Raw genomic sequence first — 13,232 nt, 5'->3', positions numbered from 1 at the left:
GCCTCTGGGAATCCGAATGAGTTAATAAGGTAGGTTTTTAATAGAAGCGTATAATCAACTAAATCACAGCCTTTAAAGTCACAGACTTCAAAGACGGACCGATGTAATTATGTGTTAGTTCATAGACACTGGGAAAAGTTTTATTTGATTTCACTGGTCTCTCTCCCATAGACACTCATCTGCAAGAATATTTACTTATAATTTATTGTGTAAAAATGATCTTCCTCAGGCTGATGCCATATGTAACTACTCAGCTTACCTTTAAGGGAAAATATTGAAATAGCACCCTTGAGCTGCTCTGTTTCGTGTTGAGAACTCAGAGCTAGATTTCTATCTTTGTAGTAAGTATTGAAACCTTGCCTCCTACATCCAGGCTGTTCAAACATGAGATGAGATCATTTCTTAGAATGATAGAGTCCAAATGTTTCCTATAGTCCTTCAGAGATGCTGTGAGCTGAAAACACATGTTTAAATGGAGAGATTTCTTTTTGTTTCCTTTCCTTTCTTGTCTTTTCTGCCCTTCTTTTTAGAAATAAGTGTTGTTCTTTGTAGTAGCCAAAAATGTTAACTGTTTTTAATAGAAGCTTAGACTTAAGTTAGAATAGAACATCTTTACCCTAGGTGTAAATGATGTTGCCACTTGTCGAGTTCCAAAGCACCAAGCAGATGGGGGAACAGGGAAAACTGGGGAGTCATACATGAGGAGGGGGTATTTTTTATGCTGGTGACAAGCAGATCCTCTTAAGCGTACACTGCTGAGTGTCTGGCAGCTGTGTTTTGCAAGCACCTGTAATGAACTGCAGAGGAAGAGGCGTCTGGTACTGAACGAAGCAGAGCTGCGGCAGACGGAAGCTGGTTCACAGGCTCCCTCTGCCCACAGAGCATGACTTTTGGCTAGTTGGCAATCAGCCTTGCTCCAGATGCCAGAGGCCCAGGCCGTAAGTGTGCGTCCAGCTTTCCAAACTCCGGGTACTGTGACCCAACTGCAGCTCTGAGCCTTGATTAACTGGGGCTGGGGAACCAGCAGGCTGTTCCAAAGTCAGTTGACAACAGATGCTCTGTCCTGGGTCGCTGCAAGTAAACACACATTCACGGAAGGTGTGAAGGCAGCAAAGTCTCCGCCTTCAAGGATCAGAGCTCCATGCTTCTTATTGTCAGTGGCTACAAAGTATTAAGCACCTACAGTATGCAGGACCCTCTATCTACTAGTTTTTATGTCCTCATTAGTTCCAGACTGCAAATATGTTTTGTCACCCCCATTTTGAAGAGATAAAAAGATGAAGTACAGGCTTATTTAAGTGCTAAATGGTGCAACCACGATTCCAGCCCAGACCTGTCTTATCGTAAGACTTTGGTTCTTTTTATTTCAGAAATGGTTTGCCTTTAAACAATTTGAGCAGCAAAACTTACATTTGATATGAAATCTCATGGAGATTGAAGTTTTGATTGAAGCAGAGTGAGGACAATTCAAAGCTCTGGATCGGCCTCATTATCCTTTCCTGATGTTGAGGGGACCACAGAGCCATCACCCCAGCAAACTAGAGCTGTGTTTCTCCAGGTGTGGTCCCAAGACCAGCAGCATCAGCATCACCTGGGAACTTGTTACACATGCACGTTCTCCAGCCCTGCCCCAGACAAACTGAATCAGAAACTCTAGGGTTGGGGCCTGGAAATCTGTATCTTAATAAGCCCTCCGGGTGATGCTAATGTGTGCTGCAGCGTGAAAACCACTGGCCTTAAGTCTCCAAAACAAATTTTGATAACCGCTCAGCTCCATCCTGCCTTTTGGTACATGGGATGCCTGATGTTGAAGCTGAGGCTTTCATTGCAAGAACGGTTGATTAGGTCCAGTCTTGCAATCCTTATTTTTAAGAAATTTAAGGCGTAGGTCCTATTTATTCAATGCAACATTGAATAACAAATATTGACATTATAGAGCCCATAAAAAATAAAAATGATTTCTCTTGATCACTTGTGGTTAAGAATTAAAAACTACGCTTATTTGAGGGCAGTGAAATATTACCTGGACCTCATGCATCAAAGATACTTTTGACTTCAGTTAAAGCATCTGGAGTGTCTGTGTGTGTGTTTGTGCGCATGTATGTGAATATATGTGTATGTTACCACTGAGAAAAGAAACAAACGCTATCAAATAAATTATGTCTCATCATTAATTGTAAATGGCATCCCAATTTGCAAGACATTGAAATGCAAAAAAAAAAAAAAGTGAATACCTTAGAACCAGTGAAATCTGGTGTGGAAGAAATGATAGTTAAAGAAATCTTGGAAAACCTCTTCCTTTGGGTCTGTTAGTCAGTGTGGTCAGGTGTCTACTGAAGCAAGAATGTTCTGTTCTAGTCAGTTTAAAACAAAACAAAGAAATGATCTTGTTAGTGACAGTTTTATCCACTCGATAGCTTTGATTGCCGTCAATATGCTGATGAACCTGCTCTCTTTGTCGTGTTCTCTAAGTTGGATTTTTCCTGAAGTTTTAAAATCATCATGCCCTGTACCAAACTCATGACCTTCCCTCCCATTTTCATTGTGGACTTCGTTTTTCTTGCTCCTATTGTTTCACAGCTTCTTTCTTATCCACTTGCAACGCTTTTACTTGACAGGAGACTACAAAGTAGCTGATACCTGTGGTTTGAAATCTAAGTTATCATGGAAGATATTTCAGAGTGAGGTGGGATGATGAAAAGGGCTCTGCTGATAAAAACAAGATGGCGCCTGATAAATTAAATTGAGAAGTTGACCCTAGTTTTACAGGTTCAGCTTGACTTTTGAGAAGCAGGAAGGATAAGGTAACATCAACAGAAGCCTCCCTGAAAAAAGTGATCATTCCCTAAACTTTTCATAGTCTTTTCTGACTTTTCCTGTCATGTGTAGTAGATGGTTCATTCTCTCTCTCTCTCTCTCTCTCTCTCTCTCTCTCTCTCACACACACACACACACACACACACACACACACACAAACTCTCTCTCTTTTTATTTTTTATTTCTTGTAGTTTGACCAAATCACCACAGAGTCCTTCATCAAGTTAGTAAAACTAGTTTTTGATGGATTTTCATCTCTTGCTCTCTCTCCAGAACTCCAGAATCATCCTTTCATCACCAGTTCTTACTCCATTTGGGGTGTTTGCTGTGTGTTTGATTTGAGGTAGATGTTTCCCAGTAATCATAAAATTTTCAATGTGTCTCCTAAGCTTTAGAATCATTTCCCTGGAGAACAAGTTTTATTTAGCATCCAAGAACATTAGGCAGTGGTTGTGACATTTTGAACATTTTATTTCTTTACCAAAAAATAATTAACTTTTGTAAAACCAATAAAAATAAATCAAAAGAAAATCAGGGACAACAACGCTTTATAGATTTATGTTTCTGACAGCTGAGTCCCACACTCTCAGCGGCATTCACCCGATAGGCACTGTAAACCAAAGGGCTGAAGCTGTTTGAAAACTTTTTTTTCATTTGTGTGTAAAGATCCAAACTTGGAGTGGAAAGAGCTTACTGATGTCAACCTTTAGAAAGCAATGTTCTCTTTATATAGTCTTTTATTGTCTTGGGTTTCATTTTTGGTTCAGGGGGAAATTAAATTCCCTGGCAATTGCACTATCTGCCTATCCAAGAAATTTTATCTCCACGTAGTTTTTATTTGCTATTTGTCCTCTGGGTAAAATACCACAGATCCATAGGGTTGGGAGTGCCTTTTAGAGGTCTTCTGGTTCATTCTTTTCTTCCTTGCAGGTCAGTAGTTAAATTATCCCTGACCCAGAAGTCCCCTATATTCTAATATCCAAGGCTTCTGTAGAAAAGCAGAAGGGGAGTGGAGCCTCCTGAGACTATTTGCAGCATTGTTCTACAATCTCATTCTTTGATTATAAGCATCATTTTAGCATCTGAATTCCTTCCACGTCAAGCACAGAAGTAACTTGCGGTAGGTATATGAGCGTATCCAATTCTGTCCACTTAGATTGCAAGCAACTCTGCTGAGAAGTGTGTGTGCTCAGATTCTATTGTACTTTCTTCTTGTAGATGCAGGTTGGTTATGGGGATATCACAAGAATTCCAAGAAACCTGGGTTCAAATCTCAAGTTCATTCCCACAATATTCGGTGGGTTGTAGCATCACGCGCGATTTTCACTGCTCCTTCCTGTGCGGCCCTTCCTGCGTGCCTTTCCGTGCAGGGGGCTCTGTTCCCCACCCCATCCCTGCCGTCCTTGGCCACATGACTTGCTTCGGCCCATGAACTGTGAGCGGAAATGGTATATGTCATTTCCAAGTGGAAAAATGTAAGGATTAGCCTGTACCTCATTGGGGTCTCTTTTCCTTCAGTTGTGAGGCCAGTGATGTCTTAGGTAAGGGATGCTCTATCAGAGTGGGGTCCCAAAGAGAAGAGGGCTTGGAGCAGAATGGAAGATGACCTAGGATGGATATTCTACTAGAGGGAAAGTGAACATTTACTGTAAGCCGTGTGTTGGGGTCATTTGTTCGTAGGGTGTGGTTTAACTGTGTTGAGTGATAATGTGTAGTATTTGCTGCCTCTGTTAGTCCAACTCCCAAGCAGTCTCTGAGCCTTTGGAGGATAGGAGGAGTGTGGATTCCTATCTGCAAGCTCCCTCTTACCCCACCGGCACCTGCTGTATTGCCTAGCGCCTACTGCCTGCTGGATAAATGCCTGAAGCGCTATACTGAAATGCTTTGGGTCATCTCGGGTCACCTTTTCAGTTCTCAAACCCAGCCTTTTCCAAAGGGTAGCTGAGACTTTAGAAGTTCTATAAGTGTATTTCGGGTGGTCCACAGACATCACAGAAAATAACATCAGATCCCATCATGGGAAAGCTATTCCCTTTTCAATTCCCTTCAAATACATCTTATGGCATTCAAAAACAAACAAAAATGTGTCATATCCATACACTTTAGTGAGGAATGGTAATAACTAGAATATAATAAGACTCATCTGTGTATATTTGTGCAGTTGCTTCCTATTTATACTAGTCATTGGCTTTCACAGAATTTTTTGAAAAACTAAATTGTGTTTAGTGTCAAGAGTGAGATACAGAAAAATATCAAGTAAATAATAGCATAGGCAGCAAGGTGATATGGGAAAAATTAAAAGTACGGCAAGTGATTGAAATTTGGGGGGAAAAACCCTATTATAAGCCTTTTGGGACCCTACACAATTTGTTATAAAAGCCCAAATAGATGAAGTGTGATTGGATGGTAAAGTGATAAATAGATGTAAGGAATCATCACTGTGGTAATTGGTGATGGTTTTGGTGATTGCAGCAGAGTTTTTCTTTCCCGTCCAGGGAGTTTTTCCTCCATTTGTTCTCCCGGCTGATTTCCTATTATTAGCCTGTTCCAAGTGGAGAACGAGGCTGGTGCACAGATTTACTGTCACCCTCTGATTTAACATTTTTTCACCTTCTACACCCACTTCCTGTCCAATTGGAGAAGTTACTGGAAACATTGGTGTGAGTGAAAAGAACAATTAACAGACTCAGTGGAGTTTTAAATAAAATGTGTGAGGACAGGGAAGCATGAAGCTGAAAAGCCTAGAACAGACTCCTGCTTGCCTGTGTCCATGTTTAAGTATTGCTTCGAATTGGTCCAACTCACCTCATTATTTGTGTCTCTGGCGTTTCAAGACTGTGAACTTTTTGAGGACAGCAACTGTGTCTAGTTCGCAGTTATATTCCCCTGTTGCTTAATAGACATTCTGTCCGTTGAAGCCAGCAGTTGTTCCAGCATCCAGTCATTCACTAGCAGCTTTCAATTAAAGCTGACTGATGCATTCCATTACAGGTGCTAGTACATCCATTTTTATTATTAATAATAATGGTTACACAATATTTGTAACAGCTACAAATTATAGAATATGAATCAGGAGCTCTGCTAGGGACTTTATGTCTCTGAGAACTTCATCTTACAGCAACCTAGCAAGATGGGTGATACCATCTGTGGTAAGGAAATTGAAACTTCAAGTAGTTAATCAACTTGCCAATTGATACTAGAGGTAAGAACCAAATACAGGTCTGCCTGATTCCCAAAACCCAAAAACCCATTTGCCACTTCCACTTAACACTACCATGTTGATAATGGGAGACTGAGAAAGAGAGAGAGATTGTGTGTGTGTGTGTGTGTGTGTGTGTGAGAGAGAGAGAGAGAGACAGAGAGACAGAGAGACAGAGAGAGACAGAGAGAGAGACAGAGACAGATACAGAGATAGAGAGATAGAGAGACAAAGAGAGAGAGAGAGAGAGACACCAGCTATACTCTTGTAAATCCAGCCGTAGGTATTAGTCCCCTACTTCTTTACCTTTGATGGTTAATATTTTCAGTGTCTCCAGCATAGCATTACTCAACACCATTGTTCCACATCACTGAAGCTGGCAGCATGAGTTTTCTTGCTTCATCTCCACAAGTTTTAACAAATTGGTAATGCAGTGTTTTCCTCGAACGTACTTAACGTTTACTTTTTTTTTTTTAACATCTTTATTGGAGTATAATTGCTTTACAACGGTGTGTTAGTTTCTGCTTTATAACAAAGTGAATCAGTTATACATATACATATGTTCCCATATCTCTTCCCTCTTGCGTCTCCCTCCCTCCCACCCTCCCTATCCCACTCCTCTAGGTGGTCACAAACCACGGAGCTGATCTCCCTGTGCTATGCGGCTGCTTCCCACTAGCTATCTGTTTTACATTTGGTAGTGTATATATGTCCATGCCACTCTCTCACTTTGTCACAGCTCACCCTTCCCCCTCCCCATATCCTCAAGTCCATTCTTTAGTAGGTCTGTATCTTTATTCCCGTCTTACCCCTAGGTTCTTCATGACCTTTTTTTTTTTCTTAGATTCCGTATATATGTGTTAGCATATGGTATTTCTTTTTCTCTTTCTGACTTACTTCACTCTGTATGACAGACTCTGGGTCCATCCACCTCACTACAAATAACTCAATTTCATTTCTTTTTATGGCTGAGTAATATTCCATTGTATATATGTGCCACATCTTCTTTATCCATTCATCTGTTGATGGGCACTTAGGTTGCTTCCATGTCCTGGCTGTTGTAAATAGAGCTGCAGTGAACATTTTGGTACATGACTCTTTTTGAATTATGGTTTTCTCAGGGTATATGCCCAGTAGTGGGATTGCTGGGTCATATGGTAGTTCTATTTTTAGTTTTTTAAGGAATCTCCATACTGTTCTCCATAGTGGCTATATCAATTTACATTCCCACCAACAGTGCAAGAGTGTTCCCTTTTCTCCACACCCTCTCCAGCATGTATTGTTTCTAGTTTTTTTGATGATAGCCGTTCTAACCGGGGTGAGATGATATCTCATTGTAGTTTTGATTTATATTTCTCTAATGATTAATGATGTTGAGCATTCTTTTCAAGGATATTTCTGATGAATTAGGACATTTACATTTATCATGAGTATATCCTCTGTTGAAAACAAATTTGTTTTCTAGAAACCAAAAAATTATGATCACTGAAAAAAAATGTATGCTTAATATCGCAGGGCCAGTGGAATGGGCTGGATTTTTTAGCTAGTCTGATAGGGTCAACTATTACAGATAGAGAGAGAGCTGACCCAGAGAAAGGCTGTAGCGAGAGTATGGTAATTAATCGAAAGTTGTGATATTGTCTACTAATATCCATAACACAGCTCTTGATATGTTTCTCTCCTTGTGGATAATACTGGATCTCTAGCTAGCTAGATGATTGACAGATAAGTAAAGATAAAGAGGGAGAGACAGATAATCTTTCTCTCTTCTATCTAAGTCCCAATCCATCTATCTATCTATCTACTATCTATCTATTTTTCTCCTCAACCTTGTCTCCGCAGTAATCCTCCCACACTCCATTACTGCACTTTCTGTCACAGCCAGCGCTGGTCATTTCAACACAATTTCATAAGATGCCTCTATTTCCAAAAGGCAATTTGGCATGTACTTCCAGATTACCTGTCCACATAGAAGCCTGCTCATGTAAAGAGAGAAACTCAATCCCCTTGAAATGCTCCCAGTGGCACTGGGCTCTGGGTGACTTTGAGAGTGAGGCCCATGAGTTGGTGGAACAAAGGATCTCTTTTGCTGCAGGACGGGTGCTGACATCTTATCCAACTCTGAGCACTTGAGAGCTCCTTCTTGAATCTATGCTTGTGTCATCTCTTATCTCGAGCCTGGGGCTCTGTCTCACGTTTCTATTCACAACCGTCTGTCCATCCCAACTAGAGGTACTCCCAAAGCACACCCAAGACAAAAAGCATTTCTGGAATCCATTTCCAAATAGTGGCCCTATGAGGGGTTCTGAATGCGTTTTCATGAGACTTTAAACTGACAGCCTTGATCCCACTGAAATATTTATGAATTAACTAAACATTTTATATAAAAAACTAACATTTTTGTATAAAAATGTTTTATATAAACATTTTTATATAAAGCAGTCACAACCAGATTACATCAGTCTAGATGAAGCTCCCTTTACTTCATTATGTTTTTCTAGTATCCTTTAAAGCCATTTTCCCTGTGTGTTTGTAATTTTATTTTGATTATCAGTGAAGGTAGTAGACCAGAATAAGAAGTGTCAGGTTTAATTCTCTGCTGCAGTTCTCAAAATAGATGTTTCATAAGTAACACGTGGCTCGCTCAGCTAAAATTAAATGTCTCAGTGTTTCCAAATGTTTTCCGTCTACAATTTACAACATACACCCATCCAGAACTAACAAAGACACTGAAAATTACCACTTTAAAATGTTCGTTTATTTCAGACTTTTCACCAGCTTTAAATGCTGGCTATAGATAATATTAAAAACAACAACAACAAACCCTAGAATAACCTAATACCATTTTTAAAAATTAAAAAAAAAAAAAAACAAAAAACTCTGGTTCTCTCACCCATGGAAGTTCAGTTCAGAGAAGCACCATATCAAAGAATATAAAATATATTAGTGAAACCGTCTACTTTTATGACATTTCTAGAATCAAAGAACAAGTCCAAAACTCCCAGATTATATACCCTAGTGGTTTCTAATTACCAGAATCTCCTGGTAGCTTTAAAGAAAATATAGAGCCAGGCCTCTTGCCTCTTCCCCTGAATATCTTTATTTAGTAAGTATGGAAAGGGATTCATGGAGTAGAAGAACCAACTGGTCTACCCTGTTTCTTGACCTCTACTACTAGTTGTTCTAATTGTCTGTTTCCCTGCTGGATGAACAAGGGTTCATAAAACTAAACTGCCCATTCCTCTGATGGCTTTTGCAAGGCAACTGTACAAGATTGAGAAGGGAAAGAATGTATGTCCAGAAAATTTAAAGAAGAATAAGAGGGAGAAGATGACAAGATCCAGAGTTGTAGATCCCTGACAATACCAATGTTTGGTGGAAAGGAGGGGAAAGGCAGGATTGATAAAAGAAATAAAAGATGGTTAAAGGAGACCCATGAGAGTATACACAGTGGAGACATTTCAAGGAAAGAAGGGTGAACACTATTGAGAGGCATCCAGTAGAGTTTTGACAGTGAGCACGATAGAACTGGAAGACAGGTTGAAATCCCAGCTCTGCCACTTCCTAAATGCGTGACTCTGGCCAATTTGCTTTAACTCCCTGGGATCAGTGTTACCATCTGTAAAATGAAGATCATCCTAGTACTTTTCCTCCCATGTCATTTTGAGATGGTATTTCTAAAGCATTTAGGACAATGCTTGGAAATAATTGACGCTATGGAACTTGCTATCATGGCGGTTGTGTTAGAAAAGGGCCTGGCGAATAGTAGTAATGAGTGGAAAAGTGGTGAGAAATGGGAAGGGAATTTAGGCTACATTTTCAGAAATACATTCAGTAAAAAGCAGTGAGGAAAGTGTGCTACAACCCTGAGAGCAGCTAACAACCCACCTAGAGGGAATTATCATGGTAACAGTGACCATAGCAATGACGGTAGCAGTATAGAGTGGGAAGTACCATGTTTCTTCCACACATTTGCTTACTGAGTGCTGGCAGCACCTACTGAAGGAAGACAGGGGTGGGAACTATTCCTCTTTGACATAAGGGAAACTGAAGCTGAAGGAGAACTCACCTGGGCTGACACAGCTTATAGAGAGTAAAGTAGAAATTTGAACCCAGGTTGGCTCTTTCCAAAAGCCCACTTCTTCCACTAAGCTAGAGGAGAAAACATTTGTATTGATTGGGTCACATCCCTACACAGGCTAAAAGAAGATGTGGCCTCCCAGTGCATTTAAGAAAATGAACAAATGCTTACTAGGACTTAGCCCCGCAGGTTTCAAGTTTATCACCCACCTGCAGCCCTTGTCTTCTGCATCCCAAATCCCCTGGGATCCTTTCAGACATCCTCCCACCCTACATGTCTGATTAAGTTGAATCCCCTTGTTGTATGTAAATTACAGCACCACCTCTCTCCTTTGTAGCATTTAACACAGTTACGATTTTATATCAGTGCTGTGTGTTGTGATTTTTTAAAGTTAGTATCTGTAACCCTACTCAACTACAGGCTCCACATGGACAAGGGACCCTGTCTGCTTTTGGCCAGTGCTGTCTCTCCAGTGCTTATTCCATGCCTGATACTTAGTGGCTATTCAATAAAAATGACTTGAATGAATAAATCCTGCACCACTCTTGCAACCTGCCACCTTGTTGCCAAATCATACATAATAATTGAGGTTGCAGCCGATTCTGTTCAGAATGCTTACAGCCCATTGTGGGCTTTGAACTCATGACCAACACGTTGGCATCAGGCTCTGTATCCAGCTGTGGTCACTGACCACAACAGATCTGCCATCTGCCCCCTGCCCCTGCATGACCTTTCAGAGTTTCCCTTCCTCTTGGATGAGGGGGTCAGGAGAGGAGGGAGCAGGCTGGAGATGGTGAGGGTATTGAGTGCGCCCCCGCCCCCCAAAGATCCAGCTTGTTATATGACTGTGGTCGGGAGCGTTTGGGATCAGCCCTGTCAATTATTTAACACCCATAATTCAGTCCACATTAAAGATTTATTGCAACAAACTGAAAAACAAAGCACTAACACAAAGGAAACAGAGAACGCAGGTTCTGCCCTCAAAGTTACACAGTATATAAATCGCTCATGTCAGTGGAAGTAACATTAAGGGAAATAGACTATTTGAAAGAACACAAGGATTTCTGGAAGAGATTATTCAGCTGTGTGTGTGTGTGTGTACACATGTGTGCATTCCTGTGTCTGTTTTGGGGTTTCCTTGCGTTCCTTTTTCTATTTGACAGCAGGAAATTTCTCCTGCCCCAGGCATTGATTTCCTCTTGATTCAGACTTCTCACCAGGACTGGACACATTACAGTTTTTCAGTCTTCAATCAGCCGCTCATGGCTATTCGTTGGTCTGTCAGGAGCACAGAGTCTGCTGCTTGCTATACCATCTTAGGTGCAAAGAGTTTTCAGGCAGACACACCCAGGAGTCAATCCCAGCTCCATCTCCTATCAGCTGTGACACCTTGGGCACAGTCGTTGAACACCACGAGACTCATTTTCCCCATCTGCCAAGTGGGGAGAATAACATATTCACCAAGTCCTACATGGAAGTGGAGCCACACACTGCTGAGCACATGGGTGTTTCATTTTGAGCTACCCTAGTACTAAATGCCTACGACTCCCTTGACTTTTTGTATGAATACATTGCATCATACTTATATATTTGAAGTATATGTACCCTTTCATTGCAATAGGGAACCAAAGGCAGGCACTGGTATCTTGTAAGTAAATTTTACTAGCACCCAGATGGGAAATTAGCAGTGGGAAAGATTTCTTTGCCCTCGTTCTGGCCCCAGACATTGGAATTATGTTTAACCTTAATAGCAGGGAGAACTTGGGCGAGGTTTATTTAACTTCACCATGCTAGCATCCGTATTCTTATTTATCAAATGGGGATACTCATGGTACTAACTTGTTAGGGTGGTTGGAAAGATTAAGTCAGCTAATGCTCATAAAGTTATTAGACTAGAACGTTGATAGGAGTCGGGTTTTGTGTTGTTATTATTACTGATGTTGTTGATATTGTTATAATGAGGCTGCGTGGTGACTTGGAACATATTAGTGAATGATTCATTTATTGTTTAAACAGGTTCAAACATCTCATTATCAAATACGTACTCAATTTGTCGATCTCTCACCAGCTCCTCCACTAACATCCTAGTCTAAATTGTCATCGTCTCCCACCTGAACTGCCACCGAGTCCTCGCTGGATCTTTCTGTGGCCACTCTGGATGCTTTCCCTCCATGCTCCCACTAGGAAGAGGAATCTTTTCAAATACAAATCGGGTCATGTTGCCACTACCCACTCTCCCTCTTAAAACTTTCCATTGGTTTCCTGTTGCTCTTAAGACAAACGCAAACTCCTCTACGTGGCCTCATTGTCTGGCCTCTGCCCTTCTCTACACATTCCTCTGCTGCTTTCTCTCATTCATGGTTTTGATTCCCTTTCGTCTTCTTCCAGTTCTGCCAACGTGCTAAAGGTCATAGCACGTGCAGGTCTCTCTGCCTGGAGCGCCCCCCCGCCACTTCACCTCATCTGGTCAACAGCAGTGTTCACTCTTCAGGTCTCAGAATCAATATCTTTTTCTCCAGAGTGACTTTCCTATCTATTGTGTAGACTGGGATCCTGTGTCCACTCTTATAAGACACCCCTCTTCCTGCACTGCCCACAGTGCAGTTCATAATTAGCCACTTGCATTATTATTGTTGACTTCTGCTTTCCTTGCTAGCATGTAAGCTGCATGGGACAGTGTCTTGTTCACTTCTGCATCCCCAGCATCATTATTTTTGTTGTTGGTTGCTCCGGGTCTTAGTTGTGGCAGGCAGGCTCCTTAGTTGCGGCATGCACGTGGGATCTAGTTCCCTGACCAAGGATGGAACCCGGGGCCCCTGCATTGGGAGCGTGGAGTCTTAACCACTGTGCCACCAGGGAAGTCTCCATCCCCAGTATCTTGCACATGATAATTGCTAGAAAAATACTTGCCTATTGCATGAGTGCAATTGAAGAGGTTCCCATAAGGTTCATTAGAACCGGGAAGACTTCCTGATATCCCTTTCATCCCTCTACATCATGTACAGCTGGATGTTGTGGTCCCAGCATGACCACTGTATACTTCTAAATTTTGCTCACCTCCCTGTATTATAAATTATCTACTGACAGACTTAGTGTTCCCCCTTAGACGGTCTCATCAATTTCTCCCATCCCAGT

The 13,232-nt window shown here is 41.3% G+C and overlaps 1 protein-coding gene across 5 annotated transcripts in view; it reads left to right on the top strand.

Annotated features, from left to right (window-relative positions):
• RBFOX1 (RNA binding fox-1 homolog 1) overlaps window positions 1–13,232 on the top strand; it is a gene marked incomplete at both ends in the record, with an annotated part of 1,093,433 nt that overhangs the window by 338,727 nt on the left and 741,474 nt on the right. The gene's annotated exons all lie outside the window — the stretch shown is intronic.

The sequence above is a fragment of the Leucopleurus acutus genome (assembly GCF_964270905.1).
Source record: "Leucopleurus acutus genome assembly, chromosome: 16".
Taxonomy (NCBI): Eukaryota; Metazoa; Chordata; class Mammalia; order Artiodactyla; family Delphinidae; genus Leucopleurus; species Leucopleurus acutus.
The sequence above is the reverse complement of the archived record's forward strand: the minus strand, read 5'-3'. Positions and strand labels throughout refer to the sequence as shown.